This window comes from Lethenteron reissneri, chromosome 45 (assembly GCF_015708825.2).
Source record: "Lethenteron reissneri isolate LAM-NWPU_2019-01 chromosome 45, ASM1570882v1, whole genome shotgun sequence".
In the NCBI taxonomy this organism is placed as follows: Eukaryota; Metazoa; Chordata; class Hyperoartia; order Petromyzontiformes; family Petromyzontidae; genus Lethenteron; species Lethenteron reissneri.
In genome coordinates this window covers 9,454,222-9,482,121 of record NC_083823.1, presented here as the reverse complement: position 1 = coordinate 9,482,121, position 27,900 = coordinate 9,454,222, and the positions used below count along the sequence as shown (strand labels likewise).

The 27,900-nt window shown below is 47.5% G+C and overlaps 1 protein-coding gene across 4 annotated transcripts in view; it reads right to left on the bottom strand.

Annotated features, from left to right (window-relative positions):
* The window catches only part of CAB39 (calcium binding protein 39), a 56,327-nt gene extending 31,139 nt beyond the window's left edge, over positions 1 to 25,188 (bottom strand). For 2 of the 4 annotated variants that reach the window (XM_061570290.1, XM_061570292.1), the window contains exon 1: positions 24,986 to 25,188. The gene's annotated coding sequence lies outside the window, so the exon portion shown is untranslated. Of the gene's footprint in view, positions 1 to 5,140; positions 5,189 to 24,338; positions 24,461 to 24,985 lie in introns of those variants that run through there. The other 2 variants (XM_061570291.1, XM_061570293.1) reach the window with 2 other exon arrangements.
* Positions 25,189 to 27,900: the final 2,712 nt, after the last annotated feature.

Genomic DNA, 27,900 nt, shown 5'->3' with positions numbered 1-27,900 from the left:
TGCTCAAGTAGTGCCACATCTTTCTGGCACCTTTCTGGGTTGTATGTACCATGGGTGGAAAAAACCCGATTTTTCAAGCGGCAGGCATCAGGTTTTTTCTTTAACACAATTAAACCCGATTTCGGGGAACTAAACCCTGGTTTAATGAATGCAAAACTCTGATAGGCTTAGGCTGTTTCCTCGTCGGTGCTGCTATCGTACTCGGGGCCGTCGGGCACGGGGTAGTCGTAGAATGCGGCGGGCAGGTTGGTCTTGATGAACATGAGCTTCTCCACAATCGTGGGCGCCAGTGAGTTGCTTAGCTTGGAATGGATGAAGCCCATCGTTGAGAAGTGCGGTTCTGCAATTAGAACCAATTAAACCGGATTTCTCCCAATCTCAGATGATCGGGTTTAATATAAAAAGACAATTAAACCCGATTGAAAAAAACCCGACTATGCCACCCTTGGTATGTACAAACATAGATTGGGGGTTGTTAAACAAAATCCAGTAAACCAGTAATCAGGTGATGGAAAGGGGCAATGTGGGAGGTGGGGGGGTTTAGAAGCTTGCCCCATCGCTATAACTGCCGTGCCAGGAGATGAGATCAAACCGGTGTCCTCTGGATGGCAAATTAAGTGTGGCTAACCCTTACACACCACTGTATCAGCTCCCAACCATTTCTCAGTGAAAGAGGTTTATATTTTTTCTAAAACATTTATATGCGTGGCAAACCAGGAGTGGAAAAACGATTTTAACAATCCTAATATACATAACATTTGGCGATGCTGCATCAACAAATGTGCCATAAAGGACTATTGCCCAAAACATTACCTATTATGTCTTTTCCTTTTAAGGCCGCAGTGTATTGACAAACGTGCTTAGTTTCTATATAGATATGTATATGGCCGGATGTGATCTGCGTCCATTAAGGAAGATGAAAGAATAACCATTCGGAGCCTGCTGGGCCAGCCCCGTCTCAATAGCTCACGTGCGCCAATAAAAAAGCTGTGGGTCATAAGTCGAAGTCGTTTAAAAAAATACACGTGACGGCCAAGTACGGACTCAAAGTCTCTTTATCAATGGCAAGCTCTGACGCAAGGAGGTGCCGGCCAACGCTCCGTTAACTTGATAAGCAAATAAAAGTTAAATAGCCCCATGTAGATTGACTTGTGATATTTCTCCGGCTTCTCCTTTGTACGTTGAATTTCTTTCACACCGTACATAGCCAACCGTGTTAATCGGAGGTGCGAGAAAAGACAGCAAACTTCATTAATAATCTGGCTGTGAATATGAATCCTCAAGTGCATTAAGTGGTTGTATTGAGAATATACCAACGTGTGCACACACCGCACTTTGTCAATTCACTGCTGAATGTCGGCTGCCTCGGCACACAACACCGATGTTAAAACGTTCACTAAATCTGATGCAACCGAGAAATAAACATCTTAATTGGCGCAGGCATGTACTGAGTTAAAAGCTCCATTCAGGAGATGAACGAGACTTGAAAGCTACAGCCAGGAAAGTCATCATGGCACTCGAGTGACTTCCCCGTGACATCACTTCCATACCTCTAATAAAGCACGGTTGGCTAGGTACGATGCGAAAGAAGTTTCAACATACAGCACATACATACGCAGCGGCGTCACGTAAGCGTTATGGCGGAGCACCTGGTGGTGATTTTAACCAAATTTTGTCGATGCAGACATTTCAAACGTGTGTTAAAGAGTTCAGGACACACAGCCAGGCAGTTATCAGAACAGCGCTCGATGTGAAGACAGACGTGAGTGTGGCTTCAGACACATGAAGAGGAATGAAAACTTCTGGGCTTCTAAGCTTCACGCTCTTTGTCAGCCCTGCAAATTAATGAACACGGGACAAAGATCCCACGTAGCACACACGGGCTGTTGGGGGCAAGTGCTGTTAGCGAGCACCTAAATTAGGTTGGCAAGGCACACGAGGGGGTTGGTGGCCAACGCCACGCCCGGTTGCCTTTGTCTGCCCAGTGCTGATATTTACACACAGCACAAGGTACTCATTTAAGGCCGAGTCAACCTAATTTCGGGGAGGCCCAAGACTAGGTAAATTATTCGTCACCGATGTTGGTCGTGAACAGGAATGGAATTCGAGTTGTTGGGTTTGTAGCGCAGTGTGCTATACCACAACTCTTTATACGAAGAGGGAACACACACACACACCACACACACTTGGATTCATTATACACACGGCCCGTGAAGGAGGAGCACTATGCCACACCTTAAAGGTGACCAAATCTTCGGCGAGCAATTAAATGCAGATGCCTTCTCAATGTTGGGTGACCAAAGAAGGATAACGTGAAACGGAGATCAGGTGACAAAAAGGCATGGGGGAAGAAGAAATAAACCACAGCGTTCCAGCGACTGGAACAACGGTTCTGACGCAAGCGTAAACTTGAAACTTCCAGAAACTAACACTCGCGTGTTCTGTGTCCAGCGCTTCTCTACGGACACAAAATTAACCAATAAATTTTGGTAAAATAAAAATCGTAAAAAGAAATGTTCACACATTCATCCACCCAAGCAGCACTGGGCAGGCCCAAAACAGTATGTCTTCTGAGACCGGGCGCATTCCCGGCGAGTTGGCCATCAGCTACAATTACCTCAATTGTAACAAATCAGGTGTGAATACAAAGATGCCCCGTATAGCCTTAACGGACTGTTAGGTAAGTGCTGTTAGCGAGCACCTATGAAGGCCGGAACAGATCATGGAGGTTTGGGATGGCAAGCATCACGCTCGACACCCTTCATTGCACACTACAGACAAGACATCTTCTTTCGTATGGCATTTGAAAAAAGCAGCAGGGCCACAATTGTGTGTTCAATGTTGTAAGCCATTCCACGGCATACAGGGTGGGGTGGTAGCTGAGCGGAGTCCGGTTGTTCCACCAGAAAACGCTACACACACACTATACACCTTACAAAGACAAAAATCCCCGTATAGTCTTAACAGACTGTTGGGGTAAGTGCGGTTTGCGAGCACCTATGAAGGCTGGTACAGCACACGAGGGGGTGGGTAGCCAGCACCATGCCCGACCACCTTTGTCTCCCCAGTGGCGATGTTTACACATCGCACCAGGTACTCATTTAAGGCTGAGTCGACTTAGGGGAGGCCCAGGACCGGTTCAAATAATCGTCACCGGTGTTGGTGGCCGTGAGCGTGAATCGAACTTGGGTCGCCGGGTTCGAAGCGCAGCACCCTAACCGCTCCAAACTACCGCTGATACGCGTACACAATTGGACGCACGAGAATCGTGCACACAGGAATCTATTTTAATCGAGGAATCGTAGCCAATACTGCAAGTGTGGGAAAATCCCAGCTGGCAGCGGCATTGTGCAGCGCCCTCCGCCTGCTGAATGTCGTTGTTGTCGTTGCAGCATTGCCAAAACCACGCTCTCATGCAACATCACTTACAAGGACGACACCGCCCCGTCCTCGTCATTGCAAAATTCTTGGAATTCCTCTCTACGCGTTCTGCTGCTGTTGCTGCATGTAAACAAACCTCCAAAAGAACCAGGTCCCATGCAAGAGCTTTACCCTTGGCAGTATGTCACAACATCAAGTTTTACTCCGCTCTGCATAAAACGCACACAAAACAACACTGACAGAGAACCCCCCCCAACCACCCCCCCATAACATTTTGAAAGATCATAGGGGCGAGCGGTGTTAGAGAGTAGCACCTATTAAGGCCAGCATGACGCAGTGAAGGCTCAGCGAGGCTAGCACACGACGCCCGGCCGCCTTTGTCTCCTCAGTGCTTATGTTCACACGCAGAACCAGGTATCCATTGATGCCGAGTCATCCTTTGCAGAGACTACAAACAGGTTCTACTAAAACTCTCCACTGGTGTTAGCCCTTACCAAAATTTGTAGCGTTATCTAATCCTGGTAATGGAACAGATTTTCAGTGTAATGTGTGAATAACTATGCCACCATCATACCAAAAAACACGAAGATACCCCATATAGTCTAAACAGACTGTTGGGTTAAGTGCCGTTTGCTAGCACCTATGAAGGCCGGCACAGCACACGAGGTGGTGGGTAGCCAGCACCACGCCAGTGGCGATGTTTACACATCGCTTCAGGGACCTACGGGAGGCCCAGGACCGATTCAGAAAATCGTCAATGGTGTTGGACGTGAGTGGGAATCAAATTCGGGTCGCTAGGTTCTTAGCGCAACACGCTAACCGTTGCGCCACTGTTCCCCACACACACATGGGCGCATGCAGAATGCCAAATATTTATAAATTAATCAACTTCCATTCCTTACCTCCAGAAAAGCCGAAAGTCCTACTGAACTTCCAGACTTGCGCGAACAAGAAGCATTTGTTTAAGCCACGACTCGTGGTGCGGAGAGAAGCAACTGACGTCACGCCTCCCAAACCGGCAGTATTTGTTTGGTAAGCCTGGATGAGAGCCCGAAGGTCGAAAGTCGAAACCCGTTCCAAAGTTTTGGAAAGTTAAATGCTGCCGGTTAACATAAGCTCTGGGCCCATGACACTTCAAATACTACATTTTTATGTGGCGATAGAAAAGGGAATTTTTATATTTATCTTATTTATTATCTGAAATAGCACTCTTGAGCAAAAAAAAAAGAGTCAAATGCAATTTGTGCAAGTTCAGATTGTAAAGGTTTATAGTGGTAATCATATTTAAGCAGTGAAAATGGCATCTTTATCATCGTTAACCACTCAAACAAGGAACTATACAGTTGCTGCTTTTACGAATTTATTTTTATATGAGAACCGGTTAACTGCTTACAATAACAAGGGGATGTTTTTGCTGGCACTGAAAAGAAAGATCTGTTTCGGCACAATGCCCTTCTTTCATGAGAGAGAAGACGGCCAGTTGCCTCATGTGTTGGACAAAAACATTGGCCGATTTCCTCCTGGTGACAATAAATAAAGAACCTCAGGAATTATTGTTAATTACCCCATTGTCCATCCGATGAATTACAGAAGCCCGGCTGCATTGTGCTCAAAAGTCAGTTACTCGAATTCTACAAGTTTGGATTTTTCTCCAGGGGCTCCCGTTTTCCTCCCACATGTACGAATACAAATTGTCTGGAAACATCTTAACATACAGAGGACTGCAGAGCTTGGACAATTGTTGGTGGGGCCGACTTACCACTTGGCTGCTGCCTTCCAGCTCGCCGCGTCTGTGGGTCCGCAGCGACTGTGAGATGCAAGTTGCATGAGCGACGACGTTGCATATAAAAATACAACTTTAAACGAAAAAAAAATAAGTAATGTATGCTGATGTAAGGGATCTGCGAGCTACCCTCACGCACACGCACCACGCAGACACGACATCTCCGCTCTCACTACAACACACATCAATCACACGCGCGGGAATGCGCTGGACGGGGGTCAGGGGTTAAAGGGCAGTGACGTCACCCAGACCAGACGTGGATGTGTATTGGGAGCTGTGTATTGGGAGCGAGGGCGGAGATGGAGGGGTTAAAAGGGGCTGTGGGACGTGTGTTCGGGGTTGGTTTTGGAACGAGTGTTGCTGTGAGTTTGAGAAATAAAGAAGTGCTGGAATCATTCTCAGACTCCTCTTCACTTCTATAAAGCCAGGTCATTTCTCCAAATTTCTCATGGGAAACCCAGTATATGTGATAATTATGCCTGTGTGTTTAATATCTATACCTGCACTATCTGATCAGTATATCTCCGTGTCGAGTTGAGGAACTACATGTTAGTGCTCATCGTTTAAAATATGTTCTTGCGTGACCAATACGTGCATCAAAATGCGTGTGCAAGATGCAATTGTGACTGATGCTAATTCTGGGAATAATTTACATTCACGCAAATTGTGTGGACACAATCTAGCAAGCGAGACAGAACACAACAAAAATTAAGGAATACAAATGAGACGTTAAAAAACGAGGCATGAACAGAACGATTTCAGGATCGAACCGCAAATGTTGCCAGCTCGTCAAATCAGAAAGTGGTGGCGGAAGAGACTTTAAGCCGGGCGGTGGTGGCAACTCCGCTGCCCAGGGGGTGGATCACCGGACAGATGCTTTGAAACTCCCTTCCCTTGGGCGTCGAGGAGGTGGTAAAAACAAATATGGACGCCAACAGTTCCATCTGTAAGGGATAGAATGTTGCCCCCTCACATGCGTGGTTTCCTCTCACACGTAAACACTTATCAATTGGCCGCTAATAATCATAATAAATAGATGGCATGGCTAGGAGGGGGGGGAGGCAGAATTTTGTGCCAGCTCACCACCTGGCTGCCTCTCCCGCTTGTCTGTGGTTCCTTTTCGCGCCTCTGAGTCATTCTCGTTGTTGTCGAGAGTGATCACTGCGCGCTACAAGTGGAAATTATTGTTGTTACCCAAACACTAATCACACTATTGTGAGTAACTTGCTCTTGTCTGTGTGTAGGCAGCCCGTCACAGCCGCTCTCCTCCTGCCAAACCTGTTTGGACACCTGACGCCTCGGCCTCACTCTGCTTGTTGATTTTCTCTAAACCCACCTTTGCCTATCCCGATGAAGCTCATGCAGCCGGAATAGAAATAATATGATTAAAGCCTCAACATAGCGATCATTATAATCTGTATAGGTCGCACCAGAACGCGTGAATGTGTTCCTACAACTGTGTGCGCAAGTGTGCAGCCCGAGCCCGACGATGGTTTTACACACTGCGCAAACAATCTTGGCCACGTGGGTTCGATAACACTGGTCACACTTTTTCTGGCGTAAGGTATTCCAACGATTTCAAGGTAATTTTGGGGTGCTGATTCCAAATCTGGCATCAGTTTTTGTCTATCACATCAGGTTTTTGAGATATCAAATATAGCATTTTCAATAAAACCTGCAGAAGAAAAATATTAAATAAATGTGGATATCTACATAAAATGATATTATAAACACACTATCCTAAAAATACAGCACCATATTTTAACACTAAAGCAGTCACTGACTCGCAACAACTTGCAATCATAAGTGACAGAGTTAATTTCGGGTAAAATCAATTAAAATGGGGTATGCCGATAGCATAAAAATGAGATGTGATAGAGCAAATCTGAGATCAGATTTGGAATCAGCACCCTGAAATTAGTCTAAAACAGCTGCAAAAGTCCAGGCCAGGAATTTTTTTTTTGTTGACCAGTGTAATTACTGGTAAGAACGCACAAACCATCGGACCAGGGTCTAAACTAAACTACTAAAATACTTTTTTTATTTTACCAGATAAGGCCCACTGAGCTATATAGCTCTTTTTCAGAAGCAACCTGACCACAAATGATAGTTCAACGAAGTGGCTTATTGCATGGAAATTTAAAGCAGCCAAATACTCTAATCGCATGTCGATTCTAAATGCGGAGGGAAAACCCGGAGGACCCGGAAAAAAATCGCCGCTACCATATACGGGCGTCATGGTCGGTATCGAACCCACAACCTCCTGTATACCAGGCGAGGTAGTTAACATCTCACCACCGTGGAAGAGTATCACATCGTATTAAAACTTGGCTTGGACTTCCCCCCCCCTCGAAGCAAAAAAAAAATTAGCAGTACCTGGTGTGGAATCAAACATGGGCACTGTAAGTCAAATTTAGACAAAGTCAGGCAAGTGGTGGCACTAACTTCGGCCAATCCTTTAGTACGCCCAGCTGGAGTTAACAGGCCATTCACTTAAAGAACTTTTAGAACGGTCGATAAGGCGCGTCACGGATGTTAGCCGTGGCCTTGAATCTAACTCGGGTCGCTGGCTTCACAGCGCAGTGCGCAAACTACTGCGCTACCATTGCCTCTCCCTCCCTTAAGTATCAGGGGAATAACAACCAATATCGCAATTATTTCTTTCATCCAGAAAAGCCTCTACGTCCCAAGATACATTTTCAGAAAATTATGCCGAGAGGTTTGTTTGTAATAAAGTGCACTTCAATTACCGTCTAATAAAAAAAGATATTAGCCATAACCATACCAAAGTGCTTATTATTACACGCCACTCTTAGGAGGGGAGGATGCCACCTCCCAATTGGGCCCCTTGCATGACTAAACAGAGCCGGGGGCTGTCAATCTCCTCATTACCGAGGGCTGCCCCCCACAGGGGGAACAGCGTTGTGTTTGTGCAGTCGTACGGCTCGCGTTGCATTAGCAACAACAAAAAACGCACCGCTGCTGCCGCCCAGCCCTCGTGCCCACGTACCCACGTACCCACGTGCCCGCAACCAACGCCGGCGTGCAACGCGATAATGGGCATCGATTGATACGGGGGAGCATGCGCAGGCCACGGGCCTGACACGTTCGCACATCGGGGGGGGGGGGCGGTGCACCGCCCTTGGCAAAACCCCTTTTAACACCATTAAGATATCCGGTTCCGGGGAGGGGGGGGGTCACATAATCGCACTTTCGCCAACTGTGCCGGGCACCGAGAAAACGGTATTTAATTTCGTTGCGCTAATCCACCCTCCCCCCCCCAAATGAATGGGTCTCACAATCCGCTCTGCCGCGTCACCGAGCACAGAATGTGCAGGCTCCCGAGCCTGCTGGGTGGCACGAGAGAGGGGGTAGGAGGATGGGGGGGGGCGGGGGGGTTGTAATGGCCATGTCAAAGACACTGAGCAAGCGCCACAGAGAAAAGTACGTTCAAAACGCAAGCTGCGAGCCAGCAAACAGTTTAACTTTGAGGACACGGTGGTTGAAATGTACTGTATGTTGAGCTTCATTCTCACTGTACGTACCCGACCATGCTAAGCGGAGGTGGAGGAAATGTGGCGATACGCGACGGATACGTCATACCGCCGCTTCTAACATCATCAATTGTGCATACCGGCACTGTTCAGGACGGTTCCTAATCCGATGCTGCGACGTTTCCGCCGAGGGGAAAATGGCAGTGAACATGAGATGAGCTGCAGGACTAATAGGCTCCACACCATCACCGAGCGAATGTAAGCTCTCATGCGCAAAGGAGGCTCCACGAGTGGACTGACATGCCAGTTCGTTTTTAATTACCCAGCCCAGCCTAGCCGTGTTAGAAGTTTGACCCCACCTTGAAATTCGAGTACATTTGTTTGGGTGGGCATAAAGTTAAAGATTCGCCAAAGAAAACCAACAGAGAGAAGAGAACACCAGAAAATGCATCAGAGGTTGTTAACCAAACAACTTGGTGTACTGCCTTGTGCTGGAACCTAACTGCCCTGCAGGTCGGAGTCTTATACGCAATAAGCCAAGCGGCGGTGGCGCATGCCTCTAATCCAGCACAGTGGAGGCAAGCATTGGTGGATCTAACAAATGTTGTGAAACTTCCCATTCCGTTGGGTGTAGAGGTGCCATACCCTGGCTCGCCAGAATGCGGTACAGTAAAAATGTGGACCCCGCCTGTTCCGTCTGTATGGGATGGAGTGTTCCCCCCTCGCACGCTTGGGTTTCCTCCCAAATGTAAACACTTGATTGGCTGATATTCTGTAAGGGTAAAACAGGCTCAGATGTACAACCATGTGACTTTTGTAAGAATAATAATAACAGCAGGCAGTGATGGTGCACGTCTCTAACCCATCACTGTGGAGGCGAGGGTTGGTGCATCACACAAATACTGTAGAACTCCCTTCCCTGACTTGCTACAAAAACGTGGCTACAGCAAATGTGAACTCCACCTGTTCCATCTGTATGGGATAGTATTGCCCCCTCACATGTGTGGGTTCGTCTGGGTGGTCCAGTTTCCGCCCACATGTATAAACACTATTGATCGATAACACCTTCATATATAGAGAACTGCTGAGCTTGGAGGGGAATTTGACACTATCTCCCCACATGCCTGCTACCTCCCAGCTCTTCTGTGGCTTCAGCTGGCATTTCCAAAGCCTAACTTGTGAGTAAGTACCTGTGCGATGCGTTAAACGTTCAAGTTATTGTTTTGAATGACCAGCGCCGCTTACGACAGGCGTGCACCACCACGTTTAGCAAAATTGGAGTGTACGTTCGTACTTATCGAGTGCGTAAGAAAGCATCCACTCGCCTTCACTGCTGAAGAGTTGAGTGCAGCGCAGCAGCTGTGTACATGATAAAAGTAAGGATCTGGAGAAAAAAAACTATGACCAGAGGACAGTAATAGCAACGGTTACGTCGGGGACGCGTTCCTGAAAGATGCGATCACGGATATCGAAAGGATGCAAATCAGAGAAATATATCGGGGAACGGAGTCTGTACGCCACGTGAGCTAAACAAAGACAACGGAGGGTACAGAGAAGCGGTGTTAATGTGGGCATCTTCATCCTCAACGTACCCACAACATTACATTAAATTACAAAACATACTGTACTCAACACTAGTGCAGAGCAATAAACCTTAACACAAGTTATACTGGGTACAATACAAAAAATTACACTATCAAAAAATCACCAAAATACTGTACGTAAATAATTTATTGTACTCTACAGTACAGTACATTCTTTATGCGCAACGGAAGGTAGTTCGTGTGCAGGGTAGGTGGCGGAGGCGAAGGCTGAGAGGCGACAGATACGAGACAGGAAGGACGATTCCATCAGCGACGTGTGGGTCGAGCCGACTCAAATCAGGAAGCGGTATTAATACAGTGACGACAACTTTGCTAAATGATGTAAAAGGGAGAGATGTAAATGGGGCTATTACACTGTAATCATGAGTGGCCTAGGCAGATTGTGGTGATATATACAAACAAATTAACAGACGAGGTGTCTGTCTCGGCTAAAAAACAGACACCAACTGGGTCACTGTTTTCTCAGTTGCGTTGTTTTGAAAACAAGGCTGATTTTTACTTTGAGTCATCAGCAGGGTGTAGCCCATTTAAAGAACAAATGCCACAGGATAATATTTTTTTGCGAGTTCTATTGGCTGATGGACTCGGATGTTATTCTATTTGCAAGTTGGGAGATGCCTGCAGAGTTTATTCATTCATCAGTTGCATTACTCAAAATCCACCAAGGAAGCACTAAAGTATTTTGAACACTTATTATTTTGTGTAATGTGTTCTACTAAATACTCAAGGACACATTGTGCTGTGGACAGAGCGGCCGCCACCCTATAAATGTGGAAATGTCCTCAACACTGGCCCAGGGTTGCTAATGTACACGAACATGGGAGGAATCCACGATTTGGAAGACACTTAAAAGACTTTTCAACTTTGACCTGGGGGCCAGTCTTTACAGACAGCTCTCGCCTATGAATCCAAGCCATCCGAGAAGGGGTCAGTTTGCTGGCAACACCTTGAAGATTATGCCCGAGTAGAGTTAAACAAGTCGATGGCACCTTCTCTCTTGTACGGACGCGCTAGGTCACAGGGGTCGGCAAACCAGAATAACAAATATCCATCATCTTTTCGAATTCGTAAAAAAAAAATTTGACGGAGCCGGCAATACAAGACGGTGGGTCCTTAAAGAGCCACATTGTGGCTCCGGAGCCGCATGTTGCCGGCCCTGCACTCGGCGCTTCAGTCTCCTTCGCGCTGTCAGCGATGCCTGCTCTGCTAGCTTCAATGTTTTTCTGCGTTCATTTTACTGAGCACGTAATAACAAAAAATATGGGTACAGTTTTCATACAACAAAGCCAAATCTTGCACGCATATACACCCCATTCTCTGTGCACCCTGTGTATTAATTAAGAGTAAACAAACGGATGTTAATGGCATAATCGTTACACACCCAGTAATTTCCAGCGTTTGCATGTAATTTGGTCTACACTTACCAGAATGTTGGGGCAAGTGTTGTTTGCACCTATGAAGGTTAAAACAGCGTTCACGACAGGGGTGGTGTGGCAAAGACCATGCTGCCTTTGTCTCCCGAGTGCTTGTTTACGCATCAGCACCAGACATAACCTCGGGAATTGAATTTGGGCCACCGGGTTCGTAGCACAGTGCCAGCTAACCACGGCACTACCGCTCCCCCGCACGCACGTGCACGCACGCACGAAGGTACACGCAAGCACGCACGTTTGCCCGGGTACCATGCCATTCCCGAACGCAACGCGTGTCTGCTCTTCCCTGGGGAACAATCTGGAATCAATTTAAAAAACGCTTTGCTCTCTGCCAAGAAACCACTGAGCGCGATTGCGATCATATGGGCGCAAGTGGTTTTTGGAAAAAGCGCACATGGGTGAATGACCCCAAAGTGCCACTTTCTCCCCATTGAATTAAGAGGCGAGTAAGCGCAGGGCGGGATTTGCAAATGGCTCGCCCAGCAAATGACGTAAAAAACCACCAACTTGCGACACTATTAGCTTACACAGCAGGGTGGCTGTGTGCGCATCAACTCACAGCAAACAGTGCTACATTTACAGGGCGGTCACGTGGGCCAGCAGCTAGCGTTAGCAGCTTGTTGCAGAGGTTCACGGTTTGAATCCAGAAGGCCTCCCTGGTTTTTACTGTGGGTGCAATAACTAGAAAAATATATACACCAGTCTGCTTTATAATGGACGTTAGAGACCCCATGATGTCATTCAAAAATAAGTAGGGTATTTTTTGCCGACGTGATGGTCCATACTAACAAAATGTGAAAAATTACGTACAAAATGACTCAACATGGATGACACACAGCAACTTCGTGCCCTATTGTGAAACGACTGCAGACTTGTCCGTGAAACGTAGCGCCTTGGCGATAGCCTTGCGCTATACGAATGGCGAACGCCGAATGTTACTCGACGATGAATGTTGCGTTCGCATCTTTTTTCTCTCAATCACTGCGCAAAACAAACGGTGCTCAACAAGGCAGCTACTGCCACATTGGGTGGCATCAACAGGCTTGTAAGAAGCAATGCCGGGTTAGTCGTGAGTAAGATATCAAGACCTTTACTTTCTTGCGCTGGCTTTAATAGGTGAAGTAAATCCCTGTAGGAGGCGTACATGGCCCAGCCATTGGCGCACTGCGCTATGAATTTCACCGACCCGAGTTATGATTCCGAGCCATGGTTAATATCAGTGGCGAGGAATGTCAACCAGTCCTGGAGTACCTCACTCACCCACCCTGTCAGAGCGGCAAAGTATGGTCAAACAACCCCTACGATCGACACGTGGTAAAGGCTTCATCTAGCAGTGGATTAACGAGGAGGTTTTACCTAATTATTATTACATTATGGGGGTTTGTGTCATTGTTACAATGGAATAACTGTGACTCCCATCTACTCATGGAGCCTTTGTACCAATGTATCCCAGTCGCATTTTGTTAAGTCAGTAATGCAAACCTCAGTATGTTCTCAACTTCACTAAGTTTCATCAGCACGGTGCTGGTTTGAACAACTATGTATACACTCCTGCAATGTGATTAATGTTTCCTAGTATCGTGAGACTCATAACATGAAGCTACCCTGTGACATTGATTTAACAGGCCAGACACCACTGGCGAGGTTGGCCCGAGGATAAAACCATTCCAGAGTTTACTTTAAGCAAATGCTTCTGAGCAATGTATATTTTGTCTGAAAGCTGCAGTGGGTCAATGAATGAAATATTATTTGGCATCGTGTTGAAACAATCTTACCTGTTTATTTATGAACGCGAGGTCTTTGTTAGACCAGCACTGAACACAGCTGACAGTACAGTGTAATTTGTTTTTCGCTCAAGTTCCCTACAGACAGCAGGCGTGTTTGTACATACGCACAGCAATCCCTCGCCAACCGTGGAATTGCCAAAAACGGATCCGGAAAGGGTAAAATCTATTCTTATATTTTTATACTGGCAAGGGATGTCCCATGACAAGGATCCATGTATACTCGGTTGATTATCTGTATACCAATTAACCGACCACGGCCTTGAAATTTTAGTATCCATGGGTCAGCACGTGGTCCGCAACAAGCATTTACAAATTTCGCGGGACCACACGGGTGGCTACCTGTGGCCACCTCTGGCTCTGCGTAACTCATCAGCCGTCCGTCTGTTTTGGTGTACAGTACTGTATTATTGTAATTCTCGCAGCGCATAGACCACGTTGCCCCATCGCAACTGCATTCACATTAACCTGTTCCCATTGCGAGAGATCTGCAAGTTGCAGGGTGGGTGTCTAGTTCACCACTGAACCTCGGAACGCGCAAGGGGTGAGCGTTAATTTTATTTAGAGACATTCTAATGTACTCACCGCAGAGAACTGTAGCGATAGGACTGCACTCAATGATAGCTGGTGCCAAACTGTACCACACGCCCTTCCACATGGCCTTGTGGGAGCCTGGTACTGATGAAGTTATTTTGTTTTAGTTTTTCTTCCGATTCCATTCCAATGACGCATGACCTGGAGGAAGAGGGTGGGCTGAGCCCCGCTTCCTTATAACCACCACCATCATCTCATTGTCATCACTATTGTTAAAGGTATGTAAAGTTAATGTAATGTTGATTTATATATTATGTTACTAGCCTTTTGCCCGTTCAAGGACGGGTGTATTTCAGTAAATGTTAAACTTGCAAGCGACAAGCAGACTGCGATGTGATAATAATTGCATCAATTAGTGTGGAATTTGTAAGACCGCGGTGACAGAGACTTATTTCATTGAAACGTAATAATCCCTTGTTCATCATGACGTCCTTTTTACTTCTATGTCTCAATAGCGTCACGGAGATCGCGTGACGTGAGGGTTCTGCCTTTGTAGTTAGGGTTGTAAGTTGACGCTGAGGAGGGGGGAGGAGGCGCCTCGCCCCCCCATGTGGAGTGACGTCACCCGCTAATTATTATTAATGGGGGGGGTGTCCATTTAGAAGACGTCCCCACTTCATGATTATTAAGAGGGGGGCTGTTTGATGTGGAGTGTCGTCACCTGCTCCTGCTTATTAATGAGAGGGGGTCCATGTGGAGGACGTCACCTGCTCATGATTATTAATGAGGGGGGCTGGCTGACGTGGAGTGACGTCACACGTGGGACACAGACATTCTTGGCTCATTATAGTCATCAATTGTGTCATGTACTGTATTTTATTCAGTGTTTAGTTAATAAAGAGGAGAGTTATTTTAGCTATGAGTCTGACCATGGCCGTGGTTCCCCCAATTTCTGATAGGCCCCCTGTACTTTGCCAACCACGGACTTGCCGGCCTCTTCCAGGAACCGACGCCCCGCGGTTGACGAGGGATCGCGGTATGTTGAACTTCTTTCACACCGTATGTATCCAACCGAGCTAATCGGAGGTGCGGGGGAAAGGACAACCAACTATGGGTCTCTGTGCGAGTCTATGGGTATCTGTGTGAATCTATGTATGTATGTTGAACTTCTTTCGTAACGTACTTAGCCAACCGTGCTAATCGGAGGTGCGGGGAAACAATTACAAATTAAATCAATTCTTGATGAAGGTACTGGTGCATATGGTTAAGAATTGATAATTGAATGATTTGTAAAAATTATAGCGGAACATACTGCTTCAAGTTATTTGAACCAATGAGACAAGACTGAATATAAGAGAAGGTACAAATGACACAATTTTGTTGATATTCTGAACCTAAACTTGAACCATGACAATCCACCAATTCACCGAGAGTGGGCGCCGATGATCGTTAAATCACCTGGAATGCACCCAACCTCTTCTCAGAAATTAAGCAGACTTGAGCCTGGACAACGCTCGCACGAGTGAGCTCCATGCAACAGGTGTCGCAGGATGTGTGGGGCTAAGTGGGCAGTGCAGAAAAATACATTGCACTGCACTCCCATGTTCCCCACCTTCACCAACCCGCACTGACCAGCGTGGTGAAGCAAGGTAAAATAATCCCCACAACCTATTGCAGTGAGCAGCCCTTCTCCTTCCAGCAGTGGATTCAGGGTTGATATTCTTTAACTCTTTAAAAAAAAATTACCAGGTAAGGCCCACCGAGCTACGTAGCTCTTTTTCAGAAGTGACCTGGCCACAAATGACAGCTCAACCTAGTGGCTTATCGTGTGGACATTTACAGCAGTCAAATACTCGAAACGCACGTTGATTCTAAATGTGGAGGTAAAAAACCGGAGGACAGGGAGAAAAAAAATCCACGCGACCAGGGAGAGAGATCATTCACTGGCCGCGATCCGCCCGCGGCTTCGCTCGCTCTCTCAATTTTCGCCCCGGAGCGCCGTCGCTGGGTCCCGGAATGCGGTCTCGTTGAGCCACCTTCCAAGGCGAGCGTCTCTCGTCGTTCTGCGTGCAGCGCTCGCCGCACTGGCCAGCCGGGGTCCAGGGTCCGCGGCGCTAACACGTGGCGGCCTCGTCGCAGCCACACCGGTGACGGCACCCGTGAGCTCGGGGGATTATCCAGATTCTCAGGCAGGGCTTTATCGCTGGAAATGAGGCACGGTGGTTAAGCCACTCCTGTGTGCTCGAGGCCGATAGATAAAAAAAAATCTACCTGATAGCGCAGGTACAGTCCCTGCTGTCAATAACCTGTTGGACGACGGTCCCCCCCATGGCAGGTGGTGAGATGTTAACTACCTCGCCTGATATACAGGAGGTTGTGGGGCCAATCCCGACCCTGACGTCTCCTGTATATTTGAAGTTTCCATGTTCTCCCCATTGTGGCATGGATTTTTTATCCGGGTCCTCCAGTTTTACCAAATTTTGAAACATGCGTTTAGATTATTTGGTTGCTATATATTTCCACGTGATAATTCAATGCACTCGGCAATCACTTGCAGCCAAGTCGCTTCTAAAAAGAGCTATATAGCTCAGTGGACCTGACCTAGTAAAATATAAATAGTTTATAAGATAGGTTTTTGGGGTTCACATATATATACGCGGTCTATTGGTCGCGAAAGCCTACATGTTAAACTAAAAATTGTTTATTTAACCCATACTTCACCATGCCAGTCAATAAAGGTGGCATACATGTTTGGGAGAATAGTACAGGAACAATGGATTTTTCTTAACTGTTTCCTGCTGACAAACTAGACCAGTAGCAGCCAACAACCCCACGATATATATAGTGGTCACCCATCCAAACACTAGCCAGGCTCAACTCTGCTTAGCTTCCAAGATCTGATGAGACCAGGTGCATTCCAGGTGATCTGGTCATGTGCACAACCTGCGGGTACTGCTATGCAAATTAGAACACAAACATTGGGCTTATTTGCACATTTTTTTTAATTCGACTTTTTTTTACAGCCCAACGATCTAACAAGCGACAACGCTCGGTGAACATTTAACTTTAGCCTGGAGTTTATTGGGACATTTGCAAGCAGAGAAATGAGCATCACTGAAACACAGCGCTAGCTCAGACCCCCCCCCCCCACCCGGAGGCTCGCTTCACATGCACACAAAGCTCGGAATGGGCTTCAGTTATGCAAAAAAACGCCTGATAACCGTGGTGTAAACACCACGTAGACACGGCGAGGGCCAGTTTCGAGAAAGCTGTATGTGCTCAATTGTATCACCGACTGAGATTTGAACTTAAAAGCTGCGATTGTGAGAGTGGCTGTCACGGAGTGCCACCTTAGACAGTGTCCTGCACTTGGTGAAGCTGCTTTGGGTAAAGAGTCAGCAGTGTTATTTGTTAACAGGATTGTGCTTGGGATTTTCAGCTAATAACTTAATAAGTATTTGTGAGTGGCAGAGGAAACAAAAGTGCACAGGGGAACAAACACGCACACACCACCAGGGGATAGTTCAGCAGCGTAATTTTGCATAACGTTCTGTACAGGTATCACCTGATAGGACTACGACTACTAGCTCAGTGTCACACATGATGATAATCTCTACGTGATTCACCAACCCTGCCAGCACAGTGCTTTGTTGCAGAGATGCGCCACCCACGCCAAGACTAACACAAATTAAGGGCCAGGATATCTCCGTTTGATTCCTGGTCAAGTCAAAACACTCAAGAATCTCATCGATCCATTCCACATTTCCCAGTCAGCTGTCATCCCCCAGCCGTGAACAGTGGGAGGGAATCAACGCTAAGCACTAAGCAAGCTGCAATTCCCATCCCACCACAACCCCAACTACAGCACGGTTTGATGAACAGTCACAATTTGTGGTTCGCAATTTGATTTAAGCATCGACGCTCATCATGTTTGTTTGTCAGTCTCATGTTTTCCCAATATTCGCCTCATGGTGACGTACACATGCATGCTGCAAAGATAACATGCAATGACGGTACATAATCGATTCTTACATGTGCGCCTCCGAAGCGTGAATCGTCAGCGTGAGAAGACTAATCAATGGACGATTGCAGGTGTAGCAAGTACTGTGTCATCACGGCGAGGGGTCGACATCGATGGTTTCTGAGCTCATCGCATCCTTGGGACAGAGACGGACGAAACGCACCGCTCCGCTTGGTCTGTGTGGCATCCTCGCAATCACAATTCCGCTCTCAGTTTAAGTTTTTTTTGTCAGTTTCACTCGCTGTGCAAAGGCCGAGCGTGGGAAAGCAATACTCTTTCGAGGCCGTTGCTACAACACCACAAAAATAGCAGACACGTGCACGGCCATACATCCCTGTGACCATTGCAGGATTGTATTTCTGAAGTGCGTTCGAGGGCGGGTGATGAAAAACAACATAACATAATAAGCCAACAATAATTGGTGATACTGTATTGGCGAATGACAAATAAAAATCAACGCATTCGTCAATAACACTGTGGCCTTAAAAGGAATAATAATAATATATAATAATAAGCAACATTTCGGGCAATGGCCCTTCTTCACGGCACTATCTGGCTTCTCTATTTGTGCCATGAAGGGCCCTTGCTTGAAACGTCACCGATGATGTTTCCTTTGACCATCAGCGTCTTTTCACAAGTTGGCATTTGTAGCCAATTATTGCATCTGATTGATTGTGCCTCGTCAGATGACGAGGTCATTCCGACTTCCTGGATAAATGCTCTGACTTTCTGGATCTGGTGCCGATGATGCAGCTTCAAGAGAAATGTCGTATCCGATTGCTGAATAGGATTGTGTGAATTGTTGTTCAACTCACCGGCAGGGTGAAGCAATAATAATAACTGGTAAATTAAATGCACGCACACGCAATAGTTGGATGGTGGCAGTGGGGGGGCTTAACAACACAAAGTTGGTCAGATGATTACATGGTCTTCCCCGAAAAGCAATGACGAATGACAGTACAGGGACACAAAAGCTCATACTGAAGGATACATTGCAGGAAACAAGAGACTAGAAATGTTACACTCACAGCTCAAATCAAGTTCCTCATTTACAACCATGGAAACTCTGTAACCACTCTACAGTGAGGTGTTGTAAAGAGGTAGTTTCAAGCAAGTATCTTTTTGACAGGTGGTCTGCGAAGCTATATTTAAACCGTGTCCGCTTGTGTGGAAGTGTGTGTTGTGTTTTTCAACGGTTTTATTTGATTCCTCCGTTTGTCGTGGTCAAATCTTGTGATAAAAATTTCGTCCACTTCCCGTTGTCCAATCAATTCTACATTTTGCATATGTACTGAGATCCGGTGACAATGCATGCCTGTATCAAAATCGGCATCGATTAATCAATTAATTTGCTACTTTAAAAAATGTACATTTTGTATGGACGCCTTATTATTTATATATTGTGTAGGTCAAAAACACCGTGGTCTCTAAACTGTGGAATCGGCTCACGCAAAAATCAGGTGCCCGCGTGGCTCAGGCGCCATTGACGTACTTCTCGACCGCGAGTTAAACGAAGTTGTTAATAAAACCGTTGTTTTTTAAAAACTTTTTTAAAGGAGTTTATTTTCCTCAGTTTTTTTCGGTTTTCTCCTACCTGCAAAAATGTTCAAAACGGAATTGAGAACCATCCCAGCGTAGGTACCATCTGAAAGAATTAGGACACGATAAAGCTTTTTGGGGAAAATAGATAAATATATTTACGTATATCAACTGGCAACGTTCTACCGCACAGTATTTTCTAACTCTGGAAGTGAGATAATTACTCCAGAGATGCGAGGAACCATACAAATGGGAAGGCAGCAGCCATGCAAGTGAGCTAGTACCAGCAACTGCCCAAGCTCTGTTGTCCTCTATATATATATATACACGAGGGTGTTATCGGCCAATAAATAAAGTGTTTATATACATGTGGGCAGAAACCAGAACACCCAGAGGAAGCCACACATGCGAGGTGGCAATACTATCCCATACAGATGGAACAGGTGGAGTTCACATTTGGTGTAGCCATGTTTTCACGGCAAGTCAGGGTAGGGCACCTCGATGCCCACGGAAAGGGAGTTTCACAACATTTGTACGATCCACCAACCCTTCCCTCCACAGTGATGGGTTATACAGGCTTGCACTACCACCGCTGTAAAGTAAACTATTGTTATTTTACCAGGTAAAGCCCACAGAGCTATTAGCTTCTTTTTCAGAAGCGACACGGCCACAAATGATAACTCAACGAAGTGGTCCATCATGTGGAAATTTATAGCAGCAAAATAATCTACATAATATAGACACTTTGACTTTGAAATAAAGGTTAAATTTCACTGGGCATCAGTGTTATTTGATCATTCATTGGTTAAAGAAAAACATGTATTCTATTACATCACCAGTGAAGAATATCAGAATAATATAAATGTTCCCAGCAACAGCAATTCATACGAGATTTGTTGTTCATGTATTAGCACATAGGCAGCAAACTAGACTATAAACAATACACCAATTTACATAGATTAATATTAACACGTGACCTAAAATTCTGAGTGCTGCCTCATTGCTCACGTTGACAGTTGCTTATAGCTTGAGCTAGTAGCTCTCAACAGCATTACTCACATTCATCATCATCAGCATTCATGACCCATCCACTGCCGAATAAAGACCTCTCCACACTGTTGCCATCCCTCACGGTCCTGCAATGCAACAATCCTACCTCGCCCCTGCGCAGGAGTTGAGCTCATCGCTCCACGCCCGCAGTAGTCATCCTCTTAGGCCAGGGGTCAGAAACCAAAATAACAAGGGGAGCCGTTTTCTCAATTCGGTAAAAAAAAATGCTGAACATTTCAAGAGCCGCAATGCACGTGGTGAATGAGACGGTGGTCCTTAACAAATAACGTCACGAAGCAGCCCTTAAAGAACCACAGGTTGCCGACCCCCGTTTTAGGCGTCACCCCACATTTGACTGCAATTCTGTCACCAGTCTCGTCCATCAGCCTTCATCGTATTGTATCCTTCCTAAGACCAGTTATTTAACATTAATATTTAAATACATCTCTGTACATGCTGCTTTGTGTACTTTTCAGCGGTGTGCTATTTTCTTGTCGGTTACATGAATTAACTTTGCAACAGGAGAGGAGAACGTTTTCCTTCCTGGCGGCTGGATCAGGCTTTAAAATACTTTCGGCATTGGAAACCCATTAACATACCTGAACCACTTCTGTCACTGCAAAGGGCCCTTGGCAGTGGCTAGTGAATGAGTGTGTTAACATAAGAAAGTGAGGCCATGTCGAAAATATTCCCCTCTTGTACCCGATTGTTTTGGCTAAGATGCTTGCAGTGATGGATACATATTGTTGGTGGGCCATTTTAAGTAAAAAGTCACATGGATATGTTAAACGAAGGACATGCGAACTGAAGTAAGATCATTTTAAATTTCGATTTAAAGCTTTCGTGACTGCAGGCATTCATCTTCTTGGTTATTTCGGTAAAGTCACGTAGAAGGGAAGTAATAAAATAATTATAGTTTTATTTTTATTATTTCATTACTTCCCTTCTACGTGACTTTACCGAAAGAACCAAGAAGATGAAGTAAGATGTGCCAATCAAATTTTATTAAAAAGACCTTATGAATGCTAAGGCCCTTTTGACTTTTAAGTAACCCAAAACACATTTTTATAATCACTTTCGCATGCACTTTCAGAAGCGCATTTTCCACGACCGATGACTTTGCCCGATTGTGCCGACTGGATTCACCGTGGGCAGTGTTCCACTTTAATCAGCAATGCAATTTTGTTTTTAACACTGAGATGCCCAAAGCCAATGGCAGAGCCAGGATTTTCAGGTAGGGGGACAACCCCTCCAGCAATGAAGAATGATAGGAGTTGTTAGTAAGGACTTGTCCCTTGCTTTTAATTCGACGCGTGTGCGGCGTTGGCGCAGTCATCGATCGAGGGTCGAATTCGAACCGTGTGTGATCGGCATCGCGCTCGCTGAAGGTATGCCTTCAGAGAAGTCGTGTACTGTATACGCAACTGCGCACAATTCTGAGTCACTTATAACTGCTTTGCCGTTACTTATTGCCAATTATGGACTCATTGTCCTATAATATGCTACACAGCGGCAGTGGGGGTCGCAAAATGCCGATTTATTGCTAATAAACCCCAATGATCCGATCAAAATTAGAGATTTCGATCGGATCATTGGGGGGGGGGGGCACGTGCCACCCCCCAGCCCAAATGGCTCCGCCAGTGCCCAAAGCGGTCTTACTTTTAACACCGAGATGCCCAATGCAGCCTTACCGCAGGCAATAATGCAGAACTTGTGCAAACTATTTGGATGCTGCCGCACAGAACTACACTTGTGGAATGTCGCGCTGCCTTGCCACTTCAGAGGAGTGTTGTTTAAAAAGAGCACTTTACTGTCAAAATGACACACGGGCGCGTTCCAGTTTAATTGAAACAGAATCTGGGTGGCTCAGTGGGGTTTATCTTACACCCGTGTCAGATAACACAGCCAGCACCACCGAGGTCCTGGGTTCACATCCTGTGCTCTCACCCAAAAATAAAAAGGCTTCTCTAGCAGCATGAGAAGATGGTTCCTGTCCAGCCACTTGAGACTGGACATGAAACGACACTGAACATCGTCGACGTTTTTATTGTAAGCATGTGCACGGCCCCCCTTTTGAAATCCACTGCTGGATTAAGACGTCTCCACGCCATGTCAAACATTGACCTAATTTCACAACGCTGGTCAGTGCAGATTGAAGGTGGCAAGCATATATGTGGGAGCATAGCACAGTGGCATAATGGATTTGCCGCAACCGTCTTCTGCTGGACACAACTTAACCTGTGATTGATGGTGGTCGTCTATTAAAACCACTATCCAGGCTCAATCCTGCTTCGCTTTTGTGATCTTTCTATATCGCGCGCTTTCTGGGCGATCTCTTTGAGGGATGAACCGTCAGGGAGGGTGTCTGAGTCATCTGGACCAGTAAAGCCAGCACAGTCTGTACAGTGCTGCATATCTATTGACAGCTACGAGCGGATGCCCTATGCTCCCCCGTTCCATTCTTACAACTTAACCCCACCGTTGATGACAGCAACATCGATTAAAAGATTTACTCAAAAATATTTAAGCCAAGAACGCAAATTTACCGTCGGTGCTAACGTGACGAAAACGATCGTAACATTCGAGTTTGCATCGTTGACCAAAAAAACCACACTAACGTGCAGCCGAGGCACAAGCCACACAGTACGCGGAAGGGTCGAGGTGAATGAGCAGCCAACATAATCGCTAAATGCTGTACCGTACACGAAGCGCACGGGGCGATACAAAACCCATGAACGTAAATCGTGGGTACAGGAAACACGGTTTGGTATTTAAAGTAGATGTTTAAAAAAAATACCCATAAACCCAGCAACAGAAGGGAGATTCCGAGAACTGCATATGCGAAATTAAGGTAGTTTTGAGTCGCGGCGTCCCCGTGTTGCCGCTTGTTGCCGAGCCAGACGCAGTGGCGGCGCCTCGACATCCGTACGACCGTAGACATGGCCGAGTTATGATTTTGTATTTGCACCGAATGAGCGTTGACTACCGTCACGATGGTGACTATGATCAATGGGGGCTTGTGACGACGGTGGTGACGCTGTCGTACACTCGTCGACCTTGGTCCATGTCACGAGCTCCGGCCGTACATCCAGCCCGTACACGACGTGGCACCACCGTACGTACACAGCACCGATCTCGCCACGTGAAGGATGCACTAAGCTAGCTAAGCAGCGAAAGCGCGGATGGAAGTGTACTTTTTTGAGATATCTGTAGCTGTATATTATTTGCACGTAGGGGGTCTTGTTTAATTTCACTTTTGTCGGCAAGAACTCTCAAACCGTTGGAAAATTCGCGTGTGTACAGGTTACCGTATTTACTCTCGCACGGTTAAACCCGCTTACGCGTGTACCCTTGGTATATATTGTATTTGACGGAGACCATAAACATTTGAGTACACCGTGATGTGTAAACATCAACCCTGGAGGCACGAATGCTGCCCGACGTCTATGTACTGCAGGTTAAACTTCTTCAGCCCCTACGTGATCGGAGGCGCGGGGCACAAGCATCACCACCCGCGCCGTGTGCCGTGACGCCCTTCATCGGCGTTCGCTCGAGCAGAGCGGCAGTCAACCCCGGGCTACACGGGCTACACGGGGGGTGCGGTGCGCAGGGTCCTCTTCGCCTTGCCGTGTTCGGCAGCTTTCGCGCGCCAAGGCGGCACGAGTCACCGACCCCCAGCCCACCGTGTAAACATCGCGTGACGTGGAGATTTTACCTGCGTCGCGCGAAGAAAGAAGCTGTGAGAACACCATCATTAATAATGACGCCACCCCTCATGAGGATTATCGCCGGGACCTAACGCGTGAAATTAGCCGCGCTGAGTGAGCGAGCGAGCGAGCCCAGGCCGCCTCTCTCACCCCGCCACCACCACCACACCCAGCAGCAGCAGCCGCAGCAGCAGAGCCACTTCCCAACAAAGCCGCGTCACGGAAGCCGCCTCTCGTGACCCGACTGCGACACTTGAACGGGAGAGTGCGGCGGCGTGCTGCTGCTGCTGCCACGTGTCATTGTCAATGCTCGCCGCGCTTGGGCCGCTCGCTGGTAAGCGCAGCCCCGTCGGCTCAAGCGGCTGCCCGGGGCCGCCGCCGCCGTCTCTGCGCTCTCGACGCCACTCAGTGTTCGCGAGGTCCCCCTGGGCCCTTCCATTACAATTGGCAGCGCGGACACGCGAGCGCGGCCGTCCGATTGGACAACGGGCGCCACGTGCCGGACGCGCCGCCCAATCGGCGGCGAGCTCCGGAACGGCGGTCGCTTATGCGCGCTGGGAAATGCGAGCGGCTGGGCTGGAGGGGGGGGGGGCGGTCGACACCGCCCGCCCGCCTGGGCTCGAGGTGGGGCGCGAAACATCGCGGAGGCGCTCACCTCGGCGTGGAAGAAGAAGACGAGGAGGGAGGAGGAGGTGGTGGTGGTGGTGAAAGCCGCGTTCTCTGGCCGCTCGGGTTGCTGTTTGTCTCCACGTCGTCCCCCCTCTTCACAGCGCCGACGACGCCGCCCGCTCGCGCGAACTCTTCAACTGCGCCTCTCGTGCCTGCTGGGGATGGGCGGTGACGTCACGCAGCCGCAATGCGCATGAGCGGAAGCGGCGCCGTGACGACATTCGACGGCGGCCGCGCGAGGGGGGGGCTGGTGACGTCATCGTACCGAGGGTTTGTCGGCGGCCTTTTGCGGTGACGTCACCGACAACAATAAGACATGACGTCACCACTTTGGCGATCTCGATCGACAGCAATACCGCAGAGCTGTGGACCCCTTACCACTGGCCCTATCTTATTACAGACCAGCTCAGACCGTATTGGTCACTCCGTGAAAATAATATTACATTTTATACTGCGCCAGTATTCAAATAATAAAATAATAATAAAAACCTGACAAATAAAAGAAACAGTTTAGTATATTATTGGTTCTTTCGGTATAGTCACGTAGAAGGGAAATAATAAAATAATAAAAATATAAAACAATAAATAATAATGGATCCCTGCAGTCACGAAAACTTCAAATCTCGATAGAACTCCCTCGTGTCGTCTTCGGTGCAGTCGTGAGTTGTTGTTGTTGCCTACCAAACACTCCGCGCTGATTGGCCGAGACGAATGTAAACAAACATTCTGACCATCGGGATGCTCAACGCTCAAGAATCCATTATCTTATTACAATATTATTTTATTGGATAATTGTCTTATTTATTAATCTCAGTGTATTCATTTATAATTATACTTAATTATTTGTTACCGTTATACTGAAACTTCGTATATTGAATATTCGCATAGCGAGGTATCTAACCTATATAATTCATTTTTTGTCCGTCCGTCCGTCCGTCCGTCCGCGTACGCTCCCTACCGGGGGATTTAGCTCTCGGACCGTGGGGTTCGGCGAGATTACATTTTGCAGGTGGGCACGCCCCCGGCCCCGCGGTAAACTTAGGCATTTCCGATTTTTCGTCTCTAAACTTTAAATCGGACCGATTATCGATTTAGTGCGATTTATCTTTATTTATTTATTTAACGCTTTATTTATTTACTCTTGCCGGCCGGCGCGGACCACGGCGGTTGCCCCTGGCAACGGGTAGAGAGAGACGCGTTCGCTGCGGGGTGGACGCCATTTTGAATTACCATTAAAAATATGCGCACGCATTAACACGCGATTCTGAGGTAAATTCATCAAAGTTTCACGTCCTCTTTACTCCCCTTCCACCCCAATGTGTGCAATTACTATTATAGGGTCGGTAGATAATAAAATTATAGCGATTAGACAGTATTATTGTAGCGCGGGGGGGGGGGGTATTGGCCCCAGTACGGAGCCTCTGCTGGATAGGCAATCTAGGCAAGGCCGGAGGCTCTGCACGGTACTAGGCCTCGACACCCCACCCGTGTCAAGCGACGACTTTGTGGTATAAACTCGATATACCCGGCGTTGCCCGGGGGGAAAATACATTTAAAATCTTCTGAAAACTTTAAAACATTACATACCAATGAAAATACAAGTGTGTAATTACTCTTAAACCCGACGCGCCAAGAATCGATTCTCTGAATCGCGAAAAGGAATCGAAGGTTGTAGATTCCTTTAGATTCGGACGATTCCCGTTTACTATAAGTTGGTTAAAGTCGATATAAACTGCTACGAACGGGAAATATCCGGCGTTGACCGGGGCAAAAATGTTATTAAAAACTCCTGAAAACATTAAAACATAACATATCAATGAAAATAAAACTCTGTCGTTCAAAATGTAAACCCCCAAAATGCCAGGAATCGATTCCTTGAATCGCACTAAGGACGAATCGAAGGTTGTAGATTCCTTTAGGAGGGGGAGAGTGGGGAGAGTGGTGAGAGTGGTGAGGGGGAGAGTGGTGAGAGTGGTGAGGGGGAGAGGGGTGAGGGGGAGAGTGGTGAGAGTGGTGAGGGGGAGAGTGGTGAGAGTGGTGAGGGGGAGAGTGGTGAGAGTGGTGAGAGTGGTGAGGGGGAGAGTGGTGAGGGGGAGAGTGGTGAGAGTGGTGAGGGGGAGGAGAGTGGTGAGAGTGGGTGAGAGTGGTGAGAGTGGTGAGAGTGGTGAGGGGGGAGAGTGGTGAGAGTGGTGAGAGTGGTGAGAGTGGTGAGGGGGAGAGTGGTGAGGGAGAGAGTGGTGAGGGGAGGAGAGTGGTGAGGGGGAGAGTGGTGAGGGGGAGAGTGGTGAGGAGGGAGAGTGGTGAGGGAGAGCGTGGTGAGGGGAGAGTGGTGAGGGGGAGAGTGGTGAGGGGGAGAGTGGTGAGAGTGGTGAGGGGGAGAGTGGTGAGAGTGGTGAGGGGGGAGAGTGGTGAGAGTGGTGAGAGTGGTGAGGGGGAGAGTGGTGAGGGGGAGGAGTGGTGAGGAGTGGTGAGGGGGAGGAGGTGGTGAGAGTGGTGAGAGTGGTGAGAGTGGTGAGAGTGGTGAGGGGAGAGTGGTGAGAGTGGTGAGAGTGGTGAGGGGGAGAGTGGTGAGGGAGAGAGTGGTGAGGGGGAGAGTGGTGAGGGGGAGAGTGGTGAGGGGGAGAGTGGTGAGGGGGAGAGTGGTGAGGGAGAGAGTGGTGAGGGGGAGAGTGGTGAGGGGGAGAGTGTGTGAGGGGGAGAGTGGTGAGGGGGAGAGTGGTGAGGGGGAGAGTGGTGAGGGGGAGAGTGGTGAGGGGGAGAGTGGTGAGGGGGAGAGTGGTGAGGGAGAGAGTGGTGAGGGGAGAGTGGTGAGGGAGAGAGTGGTGAGGGAGAGTGGAGGGAGAGAGTGGTGAGGGAGAGAGTGGTGAGGGGGAGAGTGGTGAGGGGGAGAGTGGTGAGGGG